Raw genomic sequence first — 9,377 nt, 5'->3', positions numbered from 1 at the left:
GCGAGTTAATTAATTGCTCTCTATACTTCCACATTTCGTTATTTCAACATTATATGAATACATTACGCTTTGTTGCCTGCTATATTTTCGCAGATGCAATGTTTCTACACTTACGGAATATTCGGGGGAGGGGGATTTTCGAGGATTTTCGAAACTGAAATCTCCTGCAGAACGCGATTATCAAATTAAATTCTATAACTACAATTACTTTTACTTATTTCCAGTTGAAAAAAATCGTAGACTCTTGTGGAAGTAAAAATCTGGTGTAATTAAATGTTGTGTATCACTTAATTACAGGCTTTTCAGAAAAGAGCTTGCAGTATGAGCAAGAGAAAATGCTAACTATGTTAGTGTACTGTTTTTATATCATGTGCTGTAATATACTGACAACGTTCTATAGATCCCCTCTCAGTTTCTTTCATTCAGTGGAGACATCACTTATGTCATCTGTCGATGAACACAGAAGATTGAAGTGTGACCCATTAACTACGCACGAATAAAGTAGAGCGCCTACAGTCCACAGTCAATTCGTCTCACAGTGAATAAGCCATCGTCTTCAGTGAAGGGCCCGTGAGTCCTGTTTCCCCAATGAAATTTGCGATCATAGTCAATAAACGTATAGTACGCTCCGATGTTAGCAGATACTGAATGTGTTTTTCCAAATGGTTCAAATGGCTCTGAGCACTATGCGACTTAACGTCTGAGGTCATCAGTCGCCTAGAACTTAGAACTAATTAAACCTAACTAACCTAAGGACATCACACACATCCATGCCCGAGGCAGGATTCGAAGCTGCGACCGTAGCGGTCGCTCGGCTCCAGACTGTAGCGCCTAGAACCCCATGGCCATGTGTTATTCCATTCTCAGATTACAGCCAATGCGAGGGCAAGGATAAGTTACGGATATGGTTTGCTTGTTGCAGGGGGAGATATGTCTACAGGATGGTTTGCTTGTTGCAGGGGGAGATATGTTTACAGGATGGTTTGCTTGTTGCAGGGGGAGATATGTCTACAGGTTCCAGAACGTGAGTGTGGCTGTAGCCATCAATAGTGATGATACACGTGTACTAAACGCATAGATATGCTCACGCATTTTAAAGCATCAGCAGCAAATATTTGTTTGTAAATGGAAATATTACGCAGCGGGTACTCATTATGAAATCGCATTTGAATGTTGGTGCTCTGTGAGAAGATCTTGTGGAAGAAAGATAAAACGTTTAACAGCGTGTGTCCGAATTTGACAGCGGCAGGATCGATGCCTATCGACATTGGTGTATCGTTTTGTAATAGTGATGCCTCTGTTAGTCAGGATCGCACGTGTGACAAGCAAACATGTAAGTGATCGATTCGAGAGATCCTTACTCAAGCGTCATGCATGACCTCATTGGCCCCGGGCAAAAAAAAATGGTTCAAATGGCTCTGAGCACTATGGGACTCAACTGCTGTGGTCATCAGTCCCCTAGAACTTAGAACTACTTAAACCTAACTAACCTAAGGACATCACACACATCCATGCCCGAGGCAGGATTCGAACCTGCGACCGTAGCAGTCGCACGGTTCCGGATTGCGCGCCTAGAACCGCGAGACCACCGCGGCCGGCGGCCCCGGGCACACTCGCCTTAGAGGACATACGTATTGTTCGGTCGTGCACTATCGTACAGGCCCGCCACGTATCATGAGTTAGAAAATGGGTTTGTTTGGAGCAAGACGCGTATCCATACGTACTGCACGTGATGTTTGGAGAACCAGAGATTGTCATCACGGCAACCATTATTGCGCCTTTTCAGATGAATCCAAGTTTTGTCTACATCGTCACGAAGGAGGTTTCTATGGGTGAATGATCTATGCTTTGAGAATAACGAACGTTGCCAGAGTGCACTCGTCAATGGCATAAGGGACCAACATCTGGTGCGTTGATCTATCTATCTATCTCTTGAGCCTTGTCCTGCAATTACGCAGGGTCAGCCTATCGTTAATCGGATTTGGCATGTTAATGGTTAAGTGGTGGCCGGATGCCCTTCCTGCCGCCACCCGGTACCCCCCGGGACCCAAGTAGTGTACCCCAACTCTGCGTCGAGTGTAATCCATGGAATAGTGCGAATGTGTTCAGATGTCTGTGAGCCGTGTAACTGAGGTGGAACATGGGGACCAGCCCGGTATTCACCTAGTGGGATGTGGAAAACCGCCTAAAAACCACATCCAGGCTGGCTGGCACATCGGCCCTCGTCGTTAATCCACCGGGCGGATTCGATCCGGGGCCGATCTGGTGCGATGATATGGCGTCCTGCTGAGTACACAATACTATCACCTCTGGTTTTCGTAGCAGGCACTTTGGGCCGCAGACATTAAACATCTGTAATGTTAAAGTCGAAGTCTGTGCCCTATCGTTCAGTTCTCCGTGACATTAACTTTCAACAAGGTAACGAAAGACTGCTTGTCACCCGGGCTGTCCTGATCTACCACGATACAGAGGAAGTTTGACTGTTGCCTTGACCAGCACGTTCTAAGGTCTCCGACAACAAAATCCGGTCATACGTGGTCAGGAGACTAGCACACCATCACTCACAACCACTACGATTGAAGAACTTTGGCGCAGAAGTGAAGAAACACGAAATGGTGTACCTGTATCTCTAATACAACGTCAGTTTGACTCGACGCCGTTGTTGCTGCCAAAGATCTCAAGTTTGTGTTCTAAATTTCTCATACTATGTACCCCAAACCACCTGCTAATGCAATCATGTGTTCTCCCTACGGTATAAGCAACAGTAAGTAAATTTTTGTTACCTTCTGTCCCACAGGTTATTACAATTTTAATTGCTAATTTTAATCAAAAGGTGTTAGGCCTCTTTGATATTACACTGCTTCACTAGTTTACGAACAGAACAGTGAAATAAAGGTGCGGTTGAAGTCAGCAGATTTTATAATTTATTTATTTGCACTGAAGTCACGAAATAACAAGATGCACGTCCAAAGGAACAGGCACTGCGGTGACTACAGCCGCTATGAAATACATTAAATGTATTCGCAATCAGCTATAGGATGGAAAGACGAAAATGAAAATTTGTGCCAGACCGGTACTCGAGCCCGGATTCCCGCTTATCGGGAGCGGTCGCCTTACCATTAGCTATCTTTTTTTTCTTTTGTTCGTTGTATTTGGTCGTAGCGGATGTCACATGCCATCTGTTGAAGTTCGTTGTTGATCCTTTTACTCGGTCTTTTTGTTACAGAGAGCAGCCAGCTCTCTAAGCCAGCACGCTGAGCTCTCGTGCCGGCTGTATCCGTGCACGGTTCATAGTGGCCATATCCAAACTTCCACATGTTCTCACCCATGTGTCGTTAACCTGTACTAATACATCTGTTATGTATATTCCCGTACAGGTCAAACATTTTATCTGGAAGTCGCTTGCCCGGTATCGGCGGATAAATAAGATATTACATTGTCTGTTTTATTCTGAATACGTTGCGAAGTTCCTTTGAACACGCATGAATGTCCAGACGAACAGGCACTACGTCGACTACAGCCGTTATAAAGCATTTTAAATGTATTCGCATTAGGGAATGCTGATGTTTGTCCATCAGACTCGCCTGGTTAGCCGAGCGCGCTAACTCGCTTCTTTCTGGACTCGGGTAGGCGCGCCGGCCCCGGATCGAATCCGCCCGGCGGGTTAACGACGAGGGCCGGTGTGCCGGCCAGCCTGGATGTGGTTTTTAGGCGGTTTTCCACATCCCCCTAGGTGAATACCGGGCTGGTCCCCACGTCCCTCCTCAGTTACACGGCTCGCAGACATCTGACCACTTTCGCACTATTCCATGGATTACACTAGTCGCAGACAGTTGGGGCACACAAATTCCTTCCCAGGGGGTACGGGATGGCGGCAGGTAGGGCATCCGGCCACCCCTACAACTAAGATTGGCACATCCGATTAACCATGCTGACCCTGCGTATCCGCGGGAAAAACGGCACAAGCAAAAGAAAAAGAAAAACAAAAGAAGATGGTTGTCCATAAGTAGCGGGTGGTTGTGATTGAAGTGCAGCTGCTAACAGAGGTTCAGCGTGGGCTGTAATAATCTTATTGCTTCGAAACTTGATAGATATTATAACTCGTTAATGCGAAATCGATATACGGCGGGGAAAAAAATTAGCCCCAATTTTAGCCAGCAACTGCAAACCTGGCGCTGCGAATACAAGAAAGACATATATAAATGTCTCCATATGTGGTGGATCAGGTGCGGGACGTGGGCAGAAAAGACCAAACAAGTGAGAAAGACATAATGTTGATTTTATTATTGACCGCCGCTTACACAGTTTGTTCGTTATGTGCACCGGAGACATCGACGAGATGCTGCATCCGTGAAACGGCGTGATCAGCAGATGCTCCCAGCAGTTCCGGAGGAATCTGAGCAACGTGTTCCTATACACTGGTCTTCAGATGAGGTAGAGGTCGAGCAAGTCCCTGGTAAATGCGTTCTCTTAAATATCCAAAGAGCCAGAAGTGACATGGATTCAGATCAGGTGATTTTGCAGGCCATGCATCTCGAAAACCTCTGAAGAGAATGTGTTCGTGGAATGATGTATTAAGCAGATCTTTCACTGGACGAGCAAACATGAGATGTGGACCCATCTTGCATGAAAACAGTGGTTTCCACACAGCTGTGTTCTTTTATGGTTAAATGGCTCTAAGCACTATGGGACTTAACATCTGAGGTCATCAGTGCCCTAGACGTAGAACTACTTAAACCTAACTAACCTAAGGGCATCACACACAACCATGCCCGAGGCAGGATTCGAACTTGCGACCGTAGCAGCAGCGCGGTTCCGGACCTAAGCGTCTTGAACCGCTCGGTCACAACGGCCAGCTGTGTTCTTTTAAACACACAGCTGCTGTACAAGAAGTTCTCAATGACGTGCAAACGTCATGATACACCTAACATTCCGTCCGGGTGTATTTTCTTCGAAGAAGAAAGGACCGAGAATAAAGTGCTTTCCAATTCGCACCACACAGTGACATGCGACGAGTACAATGGCTCTTCGTGCACAACACGCTGTTATATTTAGAGCCAGTTTGCAGTATATTTTACTATGAAATCAATCAGTAATGCTGCCACACAACGTAATGTCAAAGAGTCTTACCTCGTAAGTTATAGTGATATTTACCACCATTTCGTAAATAGAATAACTCTGTTGCTGATGAACCATTGCCGGACCATGTGGCCGAGCGGTTCTAGGTACTTCAGTCAGGAATCGTGCGACCGCTACGGTCGCAGGTTCTAATCCTGCCTCGGGTATGGATGTGTGTGATGTCTTTAGGTTAGTTAGGTTTAAGTTGTTCTAAGTTCTAGGAGACTGATGACCTCAGATGTTAAGTCACATAGCGCTCAGACCCATTTCAACCATTTGATGAACCATTCACCACTGTGCAAGGATCTTAACTAACAAGGACCACACACTTCTCAAGTAATAAAATGGAGATGGGGATTGTAGTGTTTGATTTTTATTGGCCTAGAGAGGAAAGGGGGGAGGGGGAGATGTTTTCCACTTTGCCCTACAGCTGTGGATGGACAAGTGACCGGTATTGGGCTATGTTATGACCTTCATTGTACCACATGCACCTTCCCGAGATGTGTGGATTCTCCTTGGGAGTGGGGTGGGGTTTGGGGTTTTCGCTGATCTTGTAGTCAACTAATCCAATCGTCTCAGTTGAATGGGTCCCCAGAAACCTAATCACTGACCTTGAGGTAAGATGGTTATCTGCGTTGGTGCCTCATGGTGTCGATGCATAACCTTCCCCCATTCACCTTAAAGTGAATATAGATGCAAATGTAGATGTAGCTGTAAATGTAGATGTAGGAGTCCACAGCCGCATAAAATTTATTGAAAACTAAAACCTTGCTTCCTTCATGGCTATTAACTTTTTCAGAATTAAAAATTTATTAATATCCACTGGAAGCCCGTTTAGTCCTTTAAGCCTTTATCAGGTGGTTCTAACATATAGATACACATCAGTATGAGCTTAAAGGCTGAAATAGGCCTGCTCTGTATGTTAATATTCTTTAAATCTTGACAACAATTTGCATCCCGCTTGAAACCATGGTTTTAAACTTCTATAAAACTTATCTGCAAATTCAGCTGCTCATGAGTAGATTTACTCAAGAACAGAAACAGCTTCCGAATTATCTCTTCTTAATTCATCAGAACTAGCATCTGCAAAACACTGAATACTTATTACTGTTAGGGCAAATTTCTGTTGATATGATTCAATTAAGGCTTCTTATTTGTCCACGTAAGCGAATTATCCGTCTGACTGCCACGTCTTACAAGAAATGAATAGCTCAAACCTGACTTCCTTTTTGGAACTTAAATTAGCAAGTCTAATAGTATGCTGTTTCCAGTACGTAATATTAGGAAGCTCATACATACGTTAAAGTAGAGGCCTTAAAAAAATCTAGTAATCTATCTGCGGGTGAAATACAAGTGAACAGTTTTTTCCCAGGCAAGGTACTATTTCTGGTTTCATGCCGCAGCTAGTGGCCTGTAAACCTATTCGCAAAGGAACGTCTGGCAAACACCTGGCAAACCAACGAAAATCAGACCTTCTTTCCAAATGAAACCCGTTGATGGGGATTAGAGCACTGTTAAGTACCTACAAAACACTACAGCAACCCAGCCTTTGGTTTTACAGATACAATGCGATCGAATGCAAGAACAGGGAGTCTATGGAACGGGCTACCCGGAGAGACACGGAATTCCTGCCGCCACGGGTTGTCAGAGGAGGTCATCGGCTCTGCTCTAGAAAAGCGGCATGCTTAAGGAACCGCTCATTCAGAGAGGAGGAGAACGTCATACAAATTTTTAATTAGCCTGCTATGAGCGACTTCGTGAATGGGACTCCTTTCGTTGCTCAGAAAGCTGCTCTTAAAGCTCTTCAGCAGGAGAATTACGAAAAAAATTTTGGTGCAACCTTCATACTTATCGCTTAAAATGCTAATGAAAGTTGAGAATCATGAACGGTCGTACCTTCATCGCAGTGGAATGAAAAGAATGTCAATAACACTTGTATCAGTCGCATCTACAGGCCAATCTTCGACGTAGGGCTTGTAAAATACCTAATTTCTGAAACAACGAAAGGCTGCCCTCTGTTTCAGTAGCATTCTGTGATCTGGTAGAAAAAATGACTTCTGTAGATCCTGAGAGTGAAGTGTGACCCATAAATTAAGAGGCAAAAGTATGAATAATGTAATCATCTATAATTGTTCCCCCTTTAGTGGTGAACCTCTTCGTGAATGAGAGACATGATTTTAATGTGACAGTGAGAGAAGCATTTCGTCTGTGCTCCAGCGCCTATGAGAAAAACTTTCGGATAAGAAGTTAAGTCTATGGAATTTTATACTGATAACGAGAAATGTGGTACAGAAATTGGGTAAAAGCAGGGCTAAATGAAATAGAGCAACAAAACTATAGTTATTTCAGGATGACGTCTTTACTGGGAGAGCTAACATTCATGTTTTCGCTAAATTACACCGTCAGTCAAAAAGTTTCAATACTAAATTAATAAGAAATTAAAAAAATAAGATGGTGTTTTAGTGGTGCAGACGTTCTAAACGGTCTCCCTCCACCTTGGAACGTTCATAAAACTACGCGAAACTGTCAGAAATGTCATTCTTCTGGATTATTTTCTTCTGATATGAATCCACAGCTGCTACAAACTTTTTAAAGGATTTCATCTTCGTTTCAGCTGTTACAATTTTGTTTTACGACTGCAGTTCGTGCATTAAGCCATTTTCAAGCATAAGATTTTGACATATGTGTCAAGCATTTTCAAGCAGACGGTTTTGACATGTATGTCAAAATCTTATGCTTGGAAATGGCTTAATGCCGAAATTGAAATCATAAAATAAAACTCTAACAGATGAAATCCTTTAAAAAATTCTTCGGGATGTTGAAAATTCGCGCGTCGCATTGGCCTGTTTGTCGGTAACGTCGTCGAAGTGTTAACACTTCATGTTCATTTCTCATATTTGTCGTTTTGTGGTAGGATCGTATTTATAACACTAAGTCTCATCACCCGTGATGGATTTTTTTCCAGAAAAGAATTGTCCGCGTCTTGCATTTTAGTCAAGACATGGCAGGCGTCCACGTGTCGTTGTCTTTATTCGGGAGTCAAGGTGTGCGGGACAAACGGTGCACGCACTTTTCTCTTCTTCAAAACATTCTGGAGAATGTCTTGAACACTTGATTTAGAGATATGGAAATGGTATCTGTTCTTTCGGAAATGTCCGAAAGAACAGATACCATCGGTGACCATGCAGCTTTCAAGAATAAAATGATAATTACATCAATACCTTAAGCTGTCGACAGGCGTTGATGTATCAACGGGGACAGTTGAAAATGTGTGCCCCGACCGGGACTCGAGCCTGGGACTCGAACTCGGGATCTCCTGCTTACATGGCAGACGCTCTATACATCATAGCCACTGAGGGGACAGAGGATATTGTGACTGCAGGGATTTATCCCATGCACGCTCTCCGTGAGACCCTCGTTCCCAAGTTAATGTCCACACACTACATTCGTAGTGCCCCTGCCCACTACACTCAATACTCGTGGCAGACAATCTTACCGAGTCCAGTAAGAGTTCGGGCAATGCGTGTGCACCCGCACAGAAGAAGAAGGTCATGGCCGGTTAGCCTTAACTATATGGATGTGGTATCTGTTCTTATGGACATCGGCACCGAAGAATAAGTTCAATGTCCGAAAGAACAGATACCATCTCCATATAGTTAAGGCTAACCGGCCATTGTCCTTATTCTTCGGACATGTCCGAAAGAACAGATACCATCTCCATATAGTTAAGGCTAACCAGCCATCGACCTTCTTCTTCTGTGTGGATGCACACGCATTGCCCGAACCCTTACTGGACTCGGTAACATTGTCTGCCGCGAGTAATGAGTGTAGTGGACAGGGGCACTACGAATGTAGTGTGTGGACATTAAGTTGGGAATGTGGGTCTCATGGGGAGCGTGCAAGGGATAAATCCCTGCAGTCGCACTATCCTCTGTGGCCTCGGTGGCTCAGATGGATAGAGCGTCTGCCATGTAAGCAGGAGATCCCAGGTTCGACTCCCGGTCGGGGCACACATTTTCAACTCTCCCCGTTGACGTATATCAACGCCTGTCGACAGCTTGAGGTATCGATTTAATTATCATTTGATTTAGAGATATTGCTCCATCGAGATTTGTGACAGAACAACGTTTACACACTATGGTCACACATCCAGTACTTAACAGCGCCTGCTCACAACTAACTGCTCAAACGCACATCTGTTGTTAACATCTACATCTATATAGATATTCTGCAAGTCATCGTACGGTGCGTGACGGAGG

General features: G+C 44.3%; 1 non-coding gene across 1 annotated transcript; it reads left to right on the top strand.

Annotated features, from left to right (window-relative positions):
* The first annotated feature begins 9,054 nt into the window (after positions 1-9,054).
* On the top strand, positions 9,055-9,128 carry Trnat-ugu. The gene has a single exon. It is a non-coding gene; the product is annotated as a tRNA-Thr (tRNA).
* Positions 9,129-9,377: the final 249 nt, after the last annotated feature.

This window comes from Schistocerca piceifrons, chromosome X (assembly GCF_021461385.2).
Source record: "Schistocerca piceifrons isolate TAMUIC-IGC-003096 chromosome X, iqSchPice1.1, whole genome shotgun sequence".
Taxonomy (NCBI): Eukaryota; Metazoa; Arthropoda; class Insecta; order Orthoptera; family Acrididae; genus Schistocerca; species Schistocerca piceifrons.
The sequence above is the reverse complement of the archived record's forward strand: the minus strand, read 5'-3'. Positions and strand labels throughout refer to the sequence as shown.